We start from the raw sequence: 14,778 nt of genomic DNA, 5'->3' as shown, positions 1-14,778 counted from the left end.
TGGCTGTCCAGGACAATGTTGCCTCCCAATTACACTGCACCTGGACAGCACTGCAGTGGCCACTGTCCACCAGCAACCCTAACTTAGATGACAGGATGGGTGGACAGCAAGTCCACTCCTGTGGTTCTGCACTCTAGGGACAGCCCTGAAGGTGACCCAAGAAAGGTGGTTTCTGCTGTGGACTCTTCTTAATCACAGCCACTAGATGAGCTGTGGTGAGCAGGTGGCCAGGTCCTCACTCTGGTCCTCTGGAAGGCCCGGCTCTGAGAGTATGTGCTGAGCTCTAGGCAATGGAAACTGTTCACAGTGTCCATAAGCAGCAGAGGAAGCAGGGTCCAGAGGACTAACAGGGACTTGTGGGTTAGTCTGGGTGGGCGCACTCAGGTGAGTGCCAGAGGGTCAGGGTCAGAGGACCCTGTGGGAATCCTTGGCATTATGTGCAGGCCAAGGTCCTCCAGCACCCTGGGGTTCAGATGTCTGTGGGCTTTAGGGGAGCTGTTCTGTAGACAGGAGGACCAGTGATTGGGTACTGAAGCTGCTGCTTGGGAATCCTTTGGGAAAGTCATGACTGCAGGACTTCTTTGAGCTGTGGTGCAGACTGGCCTGGTGATCCACTGGCTCCAAGGACATTTGATCCTCCTGTCAGCCTGAGTGCATGCATCTGTGGATGTGGAGGTCTAGCCTGAGAAGAAAGTAAATGGTCCACAGTGGATTGCTTACATGGGTCATCCTGACAGCTCTACAGTGAGCCCAGGAAGGGAGCGGAGACTCAGGTAGGGCACCATTTTTAAAATAGTCTTTTGCAGCCAGGAGTAAAGCATCTTCTGGTATCTGTCCAGATGCCTGAGCTATTGGAAGCTTCTCCTCTGCCCTGGATGTCTGCTGGGCCACAATGTATGCAACAGGTGCCAAGCTAAAGTGAACAGTGTGTGCTGCAGAGTCAGGCTCTGGGAGGAAAGGAGACCCTTGAGGTTCACTCCCTTACACGTCTGGCTACATCCTCCATCCCTCCATTGCTGTGACCTTTGGAAATCCATAAGCCTTCATTGTCCTTCACTTCCTCCCACCCTTTCTAAAATATATTCCCTGGACCCACATTCTGTCACCTTTTTGAAAACAAAGAAACAACCCCAACAACAAAAACCAGGACAAAACAGAAACCTTTTTTCCCTGTTCCAAGGACCACAGTCTGACCACAATCCTCCTCGCCTTCAGTGGCTCCTGCAAACTCTGTCACCTGTCTTCCTTCCCCTTCTCTGTATCCACTCCCAAATCTAGTGTCAGCCTGTTCCTTGTGTCCTCTGCCTGACACCCTCAAATCCACAGTGCTCAACCTCCTGGTACCTCCGCTCCTCTGTGAAGTGCATGCTGCCCCTGACCACCATCCACCTCCCTGCAGCCCTGCCCCTTGCTCCTGGGTGCTTCAATGCACTCACAACCAGGCTCCTCTCCCTCAGGCTCCCTCCCTTCCTGTGCACATCCTTCCTCCCTCCCCATGTCTGTCCCCTCCCCAGGCTCCACCTCCTTTGCTTACATTGTGGATCCACCTCAGTCACTGTCCACCAAGGTGGGCTCCTCCTCTCCTGATCTTTGCCCACAGCAGGTCTCCACATGCTTCCCACTGACCATTGGCCCCCATTGCCAATGTCTTGTGTTGCCATCACTCCCTTGTTCCTGTCACCTTGCCATCCACCCACCTGGAACCCAGTGGGTTTATGCCTGTGCCTTCCTGGACCACTCTTCCCTTTGTAGTCATAGCCTGGCATTGGCCTTAACCTTGGAGCAACAGGTGACATGCTTCTGCCTTTCCCCCTCTCTCCCCTCCATCATCTTTAGACCTGGCCCTCCAGGCTCACTGCTCCACCATCTCACATCTGTCATCCATTTCTCTGTGTCCTGTGCTCACTCTTGTCCATCACACAGCCGTGCTCTGTCCCTCCCTCAACACTTCACTGTTAACAGTGGCCCTGGGTGTTTTTAGTAAATGCCCTTGAGTGCCAAGGCTCACAGGTGAGGGAGTGCTGAGGCAGCCACTGGAGGAAGGTGAGGCCTGGGCCTCTCAGCAAGCCTCCAGGCAGGTTCCAGAGTGAGCATTCCCCAGGATGTGCAGGGCCAGCTCCACCTCTCTCCTCATCCCTGGGCCTCCCTTTATATCCTCTGCATTCTCATCACGAGAAAGTTTTTATTTTTTGGCGGGGAGGGAAGTCTATTCATGCCACACATAACCCAGCTACTAGCTGGGTCTAGTTTTAATCTAGCATTTACCACATCTCTTCCACAGCCTCTAAGTGTTGACCATTCCCTAGGAATTTGTGATAATACCTGAGGGGTTGGCTTTTCCATAAAATTAGACTTTGCCTTAAATAAGCAAAGCCTTAAAACCCAAGCTCCTTCAAACATTTCAAAAAGGGTCTATTTTCACAGAGAAAGCCCAGCAACTCGTGGCCTTCTGAGAAGATAGCATATGGGTGACAGGCAGGGACACAGATATTAGGGCAATGGAGCGCAAATAAATTAATGTCCTATTATAAATGCTTTTCCTGAAAGTCCCTCCATGATGCTGTTGCCCAGGAAGCCTCATGTATCTTCCCCTTGCCCTTTTCTGTTCTCCACCTCTGGGACCTGCTGTGATCTTTCCCATGTCTGTCTCTGCCTGCACCAGAGACTTCTCTCTTTATAGGCGAATTGGTTCTCCTGAGAATACAACCTAGCTTAAATACATACATTTATTTTTATTTAAAGAGTAATAAATGCTACTTTTTAAGATGTAGGTAAGACTTGTCCATGTTTCTACCTGTTTTAAACCTAGATGTGAATATTTTCACAAAATGTGAAACTCTTGTATAGATCCCAGCTGAAGAGGTATGATTCCTAGATGAGAAACCATGTCCTTCCTTACTTGTGGCATAGCTGGAGCAGGAGCATTGTGCTCCTACCAGCTCTGCTTTCTTCCACCCAATGTGCCGCAGTCTGGCTGGGCACAAAGTAACTGAGCCACCACAAAAGCCTTGTAGATTCAAACAGCAACTCTTTATTCCCCAACTCTCACCCACTCTCTACACACACTACCTGGGAAATACACTCCCTCCACTGGGCTCTGTGTACCAATTCTCTCAGAACCCCGGGAAAACTCAGTGGGAACTCCAAAGGAGCCGGCGCCTGAGGCAGCAGGATATGCCCTAATCCCAGCAGGATTCACCCTAATCCTGGAGCCGCCCTATTCCCAGCAAGGCCCACCCTAAACCCGGAGCCACCCTAATCCCTGAGCAGGGTCACCTTTCAACCCAAAATGCCATGTGTCATTGCTACTTGGCTATGGCTCTCAGTGTGCAGTGGCCCAGGTGGAGGCTGCATAGGAAAGAAGTTTGCATCACATCAGATCTATTCCCCTCCTTCATGACCATGTGGGTCCCACCTTCAGCCAGCTGAAGGTGCCCTTTAGGGTTGGAAAGTCAGGTGTCTCTTCTATCCGTTCTCTATTGATGTTTTCAGTATGAAGAACAATTAAATTCTTGAACATTGTAGAAAAACATGAAATGATGTTATATGATACAATTAGGCAACTTTTGACATATATTTTGGTACTGAGGACTGAACCTGGGGGTGCTTTACCATTAAGCGCCACTGAGCTTCATCCCAACCCCTTTTCTTTTTCAGTTTTGAGACAGAGTCTTGCTAAGTTGTTGAGGCTGGCCTTGAACCTGGAATGCTCCTCTCTCAGCTTCCTGTATTGCTGGGATTTCATGCACATGCCACAGCACCCAGCAGGACTTTGCATTTTTTATGCAGACAAAACAGAGCCTGGATAAAGTAAGTAGAATGGCTCAGAGCTCATGAGAATAAAGAGGCTGGCAGTGGGAAAACACACCGATATTAGGCCATTGATGTTCACCAACCACCCTGTGGGGTTGGGAAACAGAGCAACATTAACATTTAGTATGGAGGAGTGGGTGTGGAAAGTCACAAAGGAGCCCATCAGGAGAAGGATTCTCTGGGTGGCTCTGGACTCAGGGCAGGATCTGGGGGAAACTTTGATGCTGTGATTGTGCTGAACCCATTGCTTGTGCCTGTACAGAAGGAGAACCATGGAGCCACTGGAATAGATCATGAGCATGGAAAAGACAACCTCAGGAAATACAAACAATGCTGCATATAATGAATTTGGTATTTTGTCACAACCTGCAGAAGTACAGTACCCAAAATCTATGTCAGGTTTTTGCTACTCCATATGCTAAGCACATAGAGAGGAAAAATGAATTCACCACAATGTACAGGATCCAGCAGAGGGAGATGGAGAAGCCAATGTACTTTGTGGCTTTTCCTTTGAGATCCTTCTACCAGGAGTTCATGGGATTGATCATGATGTTCTGGAAGATGCTCAAAAGGCTCTGCTCTACCTAACAGTACTATCTGTACCTTCAATAGATCTGTCCTGTCCTGTTATTTCTGTGTCTTGCTCAGTCCTTGTTTTGGGGAAACCAAGGATGTGGACTTCAACTGGACATCCCAAAGGTAACAGCACTGTTTCTCAGTTGGGCCCAAGGAAGTCCCAGTTCATCCTGCTGTGGGTCAGGGACACCAGTCCTGAGCTGGGGGAAAGCCCCCAGGAAATCTGCCTGTGCTGCAGAGACATGGTCAAGGAGCACCTGGCCTCTGCCCTCTCTACCAGCCCCTTTGTGCCCAAGGGAATAAAACCCCAGTTTGAAAACAGAGCTCACATACCACTTGTGCAGGTGGATGGGTCTGAGGGAGCTGTAGGCCTTGCTGAGTTCTTTCTGTGTCCCTGTCCCATGAGTTCAAAGAGTGAAATCCACAGGTGGTAGCGGAGTGTGTAAGTAAAAGGAGTGAGACTTGTTTGAATGAGAGGAGAAATATGGAACTCCCATGATGTCAGGGGAACCTGGTGGGGTTTTGTACTAGTCCTGGGATTTGTGGCTTCTGGTTGAAGGCTTTGATCAGAGTCCATATTGATCAGGTATTAAAAAGTGTTTAGCCCATTGTTAGACTCTCTGCTGAACAGGTGTGGGGGGGTAACAGGGCTATTGATTGGCCTGTGCTTTCTAATTGGCTCTGCCCTTAAGCACTTGAGTCTGAATTTTTCTATAACTTCCATTTGGGTCCACCCCACTTTCATTTCCCCACCACACAGGGACAAAGGGGTTGACTGGAATGTTCCATCCCATGGGGAGGACTTTTTGTTTGAAAAACCTTGATTGAGGCCCACTGTTCTGATTGCCTGGTGATTAACCCTCTTATGTTTTTCAGGGGGTGAAGGTGGACATTCACAAGGGACATGGCAATGGGTTTCCACCCTGTTGGATTATAATATGAAGACAAAAATGATCTGCACATTTAAGATCTAACAGGATAATCCATCTGTCAGGGAACTCTTATGTGTGCAGCCCTGCCTATTGCCCACAGAGCTAAAATCCAGGTGCCTTCTGGAGTTCACATGTGTGCAGGTGCCTGTGTCTTAGCCCTCTGATTCTGCAGAGAGGAGTTCTGAACAGTCTACGTATGGTCCATGTGGGCTTCACTGGACAGAGTACTCTGGATATTAAACACACAAACAAGAAATTTCAATGTACAGGGTGAACAAATATACACCCTCACAACTAGTAGGTAATGCCTTTATGGTATTGTAAGGGTCCGGCGGAGCGTCGGAGAAAGAGACCACACAAGAGACTGGCTCCATGCAATTGGCAAAAGGGGATTTATTGCACCAGCATTCTGGGGCTCAAGGCTCACTCAGGAAGGGAGAGTAGCCCAGAGCCCAGAGCAGAGGTCAAGCAGAGCTTAAGTACACTTTCTGGAGAGGGCGGTGGGCTTTGCATACATCAGAACAAATCATCATGAGGCGCGGGAAAATTGAACAACTCTGAGACATGATTAGCACATTCATTGGCGGGAACAATCTGGGCAGGGGTGATTGGTCATTTCTAAGTGGGGTACACATTTAAACTGATTGGTTTTGGAGCCTAGATGCTTACATGCCAAGCTACCTAGAGCCCTTAGGTATTAAACAGCCAGGGAATCAATGGAGATATTTACTGGGCAGTTCCAGCATTGTCCTAACAGCTACAGAGATTACAGGTTCCGAGGGTAGCAGAAGAATTTTAACAATACCTAGCCTTTACTTTTTAGCCCAGGCCTTGCCATTTAGAAGCTTTACAATGCCCAATCTTTTACACTTTAACTCAAGCTTTTGCAGCTTAGAATCAGCTTAGAAATTTTACCTTTACAGTATATGCCTAGGGGAACAGAAACAAAAGTCAACCTAGGCTTTGCTGGCAGTCTCTGCAAGGGATCTTAAATTAACCCTAATACTCAGGATGGAGAAGACCTCCTCCATTGAATAGCAATAGCTCCTGTAAGAAGAAGGTCCCAAAATCATGCTCTGAGCACAAGTGACAGTGGGCGAACTTGCTTAAAGTGGGTGGCATTATGATAATGTAAGAGAGAGAGCAGGCTCAACAACAGCCGGTGCCCCAACCCATTGAGTGCACCCTGAGGAGAAAGACTATTGCCGTTTTTGTACATGCCAGACTTTCCACTCATTTGCACCAGACTTGAGAGGTGTTAAATGTTGAGTGTCATTGCTTTAGGATCTTTCCTTGGCAGAGAAAAAGATGACAAAGTTTCCAGGCTTGGTTTTCATGAATAACCTAATATTGTGACTAGAGATAAGTATATATCTGAAACTAAATATGTTTATTTGTATAAGAACTAAGTCTATATCTGATCATTTTCTAAATGTATAAGAGATTTAAGGCTATCTGTTTGTTTTTGCTAGTACTGCTAATCTATACAGATCTATAATTATTGTTATCATAGACTATGGATCCTTAATTTTACTTTGAAAGTGAAGCATAGTATAAGGAAATCTCTGTAATTGTGACACTAACCTTACTGGTTTCTCTGTACATTAGATGTATTCATGTTCTTCTAGTATATAGTCTTTTAAAATGTAAAGCTTAGAAAAACATTTTACCAAGTTGGTGTTATCCAAACTAAAATCATCTGTAGAAATACTCTCATTCAGTTTTATAAAGAAATAGAAAATTCAAATTCAAACTCCTTCAAATGTTCCCAGAAGGGTTCATTTTCACAGGAAAAGCTCAATGAATCATGACCTTCTCAGAAGATATCATTTGGGTGACAGTCAGGGACAGGGATATTAGGACAGTGTAGGGCACATAAACAAATATCCTCTTATAATAATCATTTGTCCCCAATGTCCCTCCATGATGCTTTCACCCCGGAAGCCTCATGGATCTTCCCCTCCCCTTTGCAGTTCTCCACCTGTGGGAACTTCTCTGATCTTACTAACATCCCTACCTGCACCAGCAACCTCACTGTTTGTAGATGAATTGGTTCTCCTAAGGCTATAACTTAGCCTAAATACATGACTGTATTCTGATGTGGAGAGTGGTAAGTGCTACCTTTTAAGGTTGTAGGTAAGACATGCCCATCTATCCGCCGGTTTTGAAAGACAGCTGTGGGCATTTTCACAACATGTGAAAGTGTCAGATTGTGCTGCAACCCTTGAACAGATCTTAGCAGAAGAGGTGCGACTGAGAAACCAGGCACTTCCTTCCTTGAGGCTCAGCAGGCAGCAGGAGGACTGTGCTCCCACCAAATTTCTTTTCTTCCACAATGGAGGTCAGGGTGTGTGGAGTGGCCCAGGTGGACACTACATAGGAAAGGAGTTTGCATCACACTTGAGAATCCCTTAATGAAGGGAAACAAACATTTTAAGGAGAGCTGCTAACAAATCTTCCTTGCTCCTTGCCCCTGAGAGAATATTATCTTTATTTCAGTATGCAGAAAAAATCCTCTCCTTTATTCCAGGAGTTGATGCTGAATCTGTCTTCCCAAGCTCTGTTTTAACAGGTATCCAACAAAGAGGATTTGGAACAAAACTTTTCTGGGAGTTATAAACTTACTGGCGATGCTAAGGAGAATTATCCTCTGAAAAGGTCCACACTTATTTCTCCACTGCATTTGCTCTAGGCTACCTTTCCAGAGTGTAGCACTTGGTCAACCATGTAATCCAACTGACCTGGAAAGACTGTGAACTCATCCATTTCGTTTGCGTCCAGTAACAGAAATACAATGGCTTTCTACAGGATGCTCTGCATGGGGTGAGGACTACCAGCTCTGTTCCCCTCCACCACGGCCACATGGGTCCCACAATCAGCCAGCTGAGGTCCCCTGTGTCCTTTAGAGTTAGAAAGTCAAGTGACTCTTCCATCCATTTCTTTATTGCTCTTTTCAGTATGAAGAACAATGAAACCCTTGAACATTGTGCAAAAACATGCAATTATGTACTTATGATACAATGAGGCAACTTTTGACTTGTATTTTGAAACTGGGGACTGAACCCTGGGGTGATTTACCACTGAGCTTCATCCCAGCTCTTTTTCTTTTTCAATTTGAGACAGGGTCTTACTAACTTGTTAGACTGGCCTCCAATGTGGAATGCTCCTGTCTAAGCTCCCTGAGTTGCTGGGATTTCATGCATGTGCCACAGCACCCAGCAAGACGGAATTGTTATTCAAACAAAGCAGAGCCTGGATAAAGTGGATATAGTAGACTCACGGCTCATGAGAATAAAGGGGCTGACAGTGGGGAAACATAGTGAAATTAGGTCATTGGTTTTCACCAACCACCAAACTGGATTGGAAAATAGAGCAATATACAAATTTAATACAGAGGAGAGGGTGTGGAAAGTCACAAAGGTCCCACCAGGACAAGGATTCTCTGGGTGGCTGTGGACTCAGGGTAAGATCTGGGGGGAACTTTGATGCTGTGAATGTGCTGAACCCTCTGCTTGTGCCTGTACAGAAGGAGAACCATGGAGCCACTGGACCAGATCATGAGCACGGAAAAGACAACTTCAGGAAATACAAACAATGCTGCTATGATTTTATCTCAGACTGCAGAAGTACAGTACCCATGATCTCTTTTCTCTGTCAGATTTTCACTACTCCATTTGTTAAATACATAGAGAGGAAAAATGGAATTTACCACCATATACAGGATCCAATAGTGGGAAATGGAGAAGCCAATGTACTTTGGAGCTTTTCCTTTGAGATCCTTCCAATAGGAGTTCATGGGGCTGATGGTGATGTTCTGGAAGATGCTCAAGAGGCAGGTGATGAAAATGGAAACACTCTTGCCCACTCGCTGCATGTATAGGATGAGTTTGCATCCAAAATTACTGAAAAAAATATTTCCACCCAAAAGCTGTCATTGTCTGGGGAATTCCTCTACTGAGAATCAACAAGGAGTTGGCTATGGTCAGGTGCCTGAGAATCAAATCTCTGGACCTCAATGTACACTCATTGCAGGAAAGAACCAAATGATAATAAAGCAGAGAGAAATTTCCCAGAATTCCAACAGCAGTCTGTGATAAGAATGTCATGCCTATAGCCATGTAGCTGGAGGCCATTTTGTCATTCAGCATATTGTTCTTTAAATTATGACAACAGTCGTTCCTCTGAGCTAAATGACTTCTTTAGAATAGCTGTACCCATGCACAGTGGTGAGCACCTGTATCCACAGGCTACCTGCAGAGCTGAAGCAGGAGAATCACTGGAGCCCAGGAGTTTGAAGCCAGCCTGAGCAACATAGTGAGATCCCCTTCTTAAAATAATTTTTGACACCAAGAGTAACTTTTATTGCATGCACCTGGGGGATTGCAAAGACCTCAAGATGCACATGTTTCTGGGGAGAATTAGCAGTATATTTTATAGAAAAAGTGAGCCTGGATGATCAGATGAGTCTATCCTGTGAGGAGCAATGAAAAGAAGAAGCAAATGCATAGAAAGCTTTTAGCATTTAACATTTCCAAATGAATGATATTTGTAGTCTCATTGGCAAAAGAACTTCAATTGCCATCCAAACCAAACAACAAATCAGATCTCAGTGGATTTCTGACCTAAACTTTTAAGTATAAGGAATGGAGTTTTTAAAATCACAAAAAATTACTTCTGTGGTCTTAGGTAAGAAAATGTATATTAAACAGCACAAACACCCTAAACATATGGTTTAAATGACAAGTCAGGGCATATTACCTTGAGAATTAACTCTCATCAGATTCCATACACAGGGTGAATGAGTTTGATGTATCCTGCACCAACAGTCTTACAAAATTCACAATAGGACAAAAACAGGCAAGCCTTTCTAATATGTACTTCAAGATAAAAAGATTTCATTCAATGACTAATAAATATGGGGGAATGTTCATTGTCTTTATTTAAACCATCCCATAGTATAAGCACATACCAACCTAAATTTAAAATAAAATGGCAGGCAATTCCATGATTGGCAGGGATGGACATAGGACAGGGATCTCATGAACTGCAATGGGTGTTAAAATTGGTGCAAACATGTGGCAAAATTGGTGGTGTCCACTTACTGGCTAAGATATAAACCTCTATGCCAGCAATTCCAATCTGATGCATGCTCATGTGTCCTCCAGAAATTGCCCTGGGTCCACATTGGATTTAATGAATGTAAGACTGAGCTGAGGGTTAGTTCCACAGGGAACAGGGGGAGGGAGGAGGCAAGGGAAAGAAAAGTAGTAGGGACTAAAGTGGAGCAAATTGTATGCCACGCTCTCCTAATGAGCCTCAGTATTATGTGTAACAATAGTGCACTAATGAAAAATCTAAAAACGCATAAGGAGGAAAAACTCTACATGAGGAACCAAAACAGATACTAGGAAATCATGTGATTTTAAAATTTATAATAGATGAATGGAAGACTATCCCCTCTAAACAAAGATTTAGTTCCATAGCAGAAATATCCATTGGTTGTCATTGCTAGAATAAAAATATACTGGAATTTATAAATGAATTGTTCAAAAATATTACTTTGTTCCTAAACTATGAAGTAGGAAATACTAATATCTGATAAAGTACTTTAGGATAGAAATGAAGTTCTCACTAATTTCAGACTAAAAGCTCCTGTGCACTGACTGCTATTTTAGTGAAATTGTCGGCAATGAACTAGGATTTATGGAGGACATTTCACTATAAGAGGTATGTCAGTAGAAGCTGCAGCGTGTGAATTGCACACTGAATGAAATGAAATAAATAAAAAGTCACGAGTTTGTAATTAATGTTGAAGTATTATTAATACAGATTATTAACACAGATTCATTTGTTACTGAAGACCACTGTCATCACTATAATGTTACCTTCTCTGTGTGTCCAGCAGGAAGAGAGTCTTGCCTCAGCCATCACAGCACAGGCATCCAGAGGAGACGTGATTCCTGTCTCACTTAAGTGGATTGTATCAAAGTTGCAAAAGAGCAACTTTTTTTTCCCCCAGAAACAGTCCCAGGTGTTGGCTTCTGCACAGAAAGAGTTCCATCTTCATCTTACATTACATACATGGATATGGTGGAAATTAAAAAAATTTATTCTAAGGTCTGTCTAAAATAATGTGAAGAATATGTTAGTTGCTAACTTCAGTCCTTAAGCCCCTTCCAAATCAGAATTCACTATCAATGATATTATTCACCCACAAACATCCTCCGTGGTGATTTTATTAAATAACTTAAGGCATCAGGTCAGGGACACTTCTCCTTTTACTGAAGGAATTATTCCTCTCCTTAGTCTACCTCTCCACAGAATCTGTTTCTATCCCGGAATCCCTCTGCATACAGGAGCACATCCCCAGACTTCCTTTTCTTATTGATGACACTGATATTGAAACCACTCACTGTGCTTCCTGTGTGCAAGGTGCTGGGCTCAATGTGAGGTCCTGACAGCCAGCATGGAGGGAGGGAGGGAGCTGGGCCCTGAGACAAAGGTCTGTGCTCCTGTGACCTCACTTCCCCTCTGGGCTGCAATTATCACTTCACCTGGAGAGGCAATGACAGTGCAGGCCTGGGGAGCCCAGGACAAGGCTGAAAAACTTTCTCCACACTTGTTAATTACTAAAGCAATTATGAGTTCCTTGTTAGTAACTTCAGAATGAGTGTTGAGGAGTCTGGGAGATGCTGCTGGTTTCCCATGATCCCTGGAAGCTGACAGGGTTTCTATGAAATGTGCCAAAAGTTGTGATAAGTGATCTCTGAGGGACTTGAAGAGGGTTTGTGTGTCTCATTGGACTCCATGCTTTCCTAAGTTCTTGACACCAAATCTTGCTAATTCTGTCTCCTTCCCTTCCTTACCCATTCCCTTCCCCTCCTGGGAGAGGCTGGGACCCAGAACAGGGCCTATCCTTGTGTCCCTGTGGCCTCAGCTCCAGGCAGGCTGGGGTATGCAGAGTGCAGACCACACCCAGGGTGAGTGCTCCTGATTGTGACACCTTATGCTGTCATCACAGCCATCCCTTGGCCATGGAGCTTGTCACTAGGAAAGCTCAGTTGGAGAGCATCCAACAGATGGGTCACTTGGAGCATATGCTTATGGGTAGTGAATGGAGGCATAAGGGGATCGAGCATTGTGAACACGGAACCTGTCCCCAGCACTTGGAAAAACCTGGGTTTCGGTGATGTGACATGGGGTATGACTCTAGCATGGAGGACATCTCCATGGCAACCGGGCATCCTATGCTGCTGTGGGACCAGCATGCTAGCTTCATACTAGAGGTTCCAAACATAGAAGATAACTAGTGAGATCAAAAGAAAGACACATAGACTCAATTTACCTTTTTCTTGCCTTGCTAAGAGAGGGCCCTTCCTGGCTCCTGCCTGGAGCCACCTGATGTGGTAGGGAGGTTTACACAAGAGACCAGCAGGAGAGAGGGGGGAGCACGCCTGAGAGTGGGCTTCTATTGGGGAACAAAAAATTCAGGGGAAAATTCCATGCAATGAAGGTCAAGGGGGACAGCATTCCAAGGTCAGGGTCAGTGACTGGTTTCAGCATCAATGGTCAGTCACACCCCCACATGGACAGGCTCTCGCACCTGAAAAGGGTGGGGATAAGCTCAGACACAGCTGGCCTGAGTGCCTCACACCCAGTCAGGGAGGTATCCAATCACGTGTGAGAACGACTTCCCACACTATGCCTATGCACAGAAACTTTCCCAGTCACCAAGTAGCCATGAAGTCATCAGGGACCCCAATCTCAGACACTGTCACTGCTGTCCACACTGAGTGGCTAAGCGCCTCACCATTCCTGAGGCTGGCTTAAAAATCACAATCTTCCAAAACAGTAGATATTTTTAAATCAAAAAGCCTGGAGATCATTCCTACAGACTAACCACATGCAGGGAGTCCCCAAGTCAAACTGAACAGTGAAAATGGAGTCATCCAGCTGGGGCTGATTGTTCTGTTTTTGCATTCCTTGCATCTTTTGGATGACCTGTGTGACCCGGTTGGCTTCCTTAGGTTGGAAATTAATAGTGCAGCAAGTTAGGGTGAGGGATGAAAGCTGCCTGTGCAGGCCACTTGTCTTGGGAGCCGAGAACACTTTCCTCCAACTAGTTGTAAACTATTGAGTGCATGCTCTTTTTTTGCCAACAGGTGGCATGGGAAGATATAATTAAGAACAAAATTGCTTCCCACCTCAGAAATCTTCCCCACTGGGCTGGAGATGTGGCTCAAGGGGTATTGCTCTCGCATGGCATGCATGTGGCCTGAGTTCGATCCCAGCACCACATACAAACAAGATGTCGGGTCCACCAAAAACTAAAAAATAAATATTAAAATTCTCTCTCTCTTTCTCTCTCTCTCTCTCTCTCTCTCTCTCTCTCTCTCTCTCCTCTCTCTTAAAAAAAAATCTTCCCCACCAATGTAGGAGAGAAAGAAGAAAATATTGTAATTGAATAAACCTTTAAACTAGAATGTTGTGGGTAACATAGGTAATGCACTAAGAGATTGCAAATTTCAGCCCGATGCCTGAAGTGTGGGGTGCCTACCCTGCCTCAGTTACTGGGATGTTTTAAGAGATGGCTTTTTGGTCCTTGAAGACATTTCTGGGTCATAAAGCTGACAACACTCCTATTCAGTTTTCAAAAGAATTTATATACATCTTAAGCACAGGAGAAAATTGATTAAATTTCAAGTTTCTAAGGTGAAAGTCTAAAAAGGACAGGCAGAGAATTGCTTGCCTCATTTTCAGTAGGAAAAACTAATTTTTATATGTCTTGGTATTGTAAGGGTCTGGCGAAACGTCGGAGGGAGAGACCACCCAAGAGACTGACTGCATGCAATTGGCAAAAGGGGATATTTATTGGGGATCCATTCCAGCGCGCTAGGACTCTGTGCTCACTCAAGGAGGGAGAGCAGCCCAGAGCCCAGAGCAGAGTTCAAGCGGAGCTTAAGTACACTTTTTGGAGAGGGTGGGGGGCTTTGCATACATCAGAACAAATCATCATGAGGCGCGGGAAAATTGAACAACAACCCTGAGTCAGGATTAGTGCATACATTGGCGGGAACAATCAGGGCAGGAGTGATTGGTGCTCCTAAGTGGGGTACACATTCAAACTGATTGGTTTAGGTCCTGCAATGCCTACGTGCTAAGCAACTCGGAACCCTTAGCTATTAAACAACCAGAAAGTCAGTGGAAATATTTACTGGGCAGTTCCAGTATTGTCCTAACAGCTACAGGGATTACAGGTTTTGGGGGTAGCAGAGGGACTCTAACAATACCTAGTCTTTTACTTTTTAACCCAATCCCTGCACTTTGGAAACTTTAGGATGCCTGGTCTTTTACACTTTAACTCAGGCTCTGCAGCTTAGAATCAGCTTGGAAATTTTACCTTTACAGTATTGAGGTCCTCAAACAGAGGCCTGGCTCTGAGGATTCAATAAACCAG

The 14,778-nt window shown here is 45.2% G+C and overlaps 1 pseudogene; it reads right to left on the bottom strand.

The window, feature by feature from the left end:
* Nucleotides 1-8,475: 8,475 nt before the first annotated feature.
* Nucleotides 8,476-9,579, bottom strand: LOC144371005 (vomeronasal type-1 receptor 4-like; annotated as a pseudogene).
* Between the last annotated feature and the right edge of the window lie 5,199 nt (nucleotides 9,580-14,778).

This window comes from Ictidomys tridecemlineatus, chromosome 15 (assembly GCF_052094955.1).
Source record: "Ictidomys tridecemlineatus isolate mIctTri1 chromosome 15, mIctTri1.hap1, whole genome shotgun sequence".
NCBI lineage: Eukaryota > Metazoa > Chordata > Mammalia > Rodentia > Sciuridae > Ictidomys > Ictidomys tridecemlineatus.
Note: the sequence above shows the minus strand (reverse complement) of the source record. Positions and strands in the feature narration are given on the sequence as shown.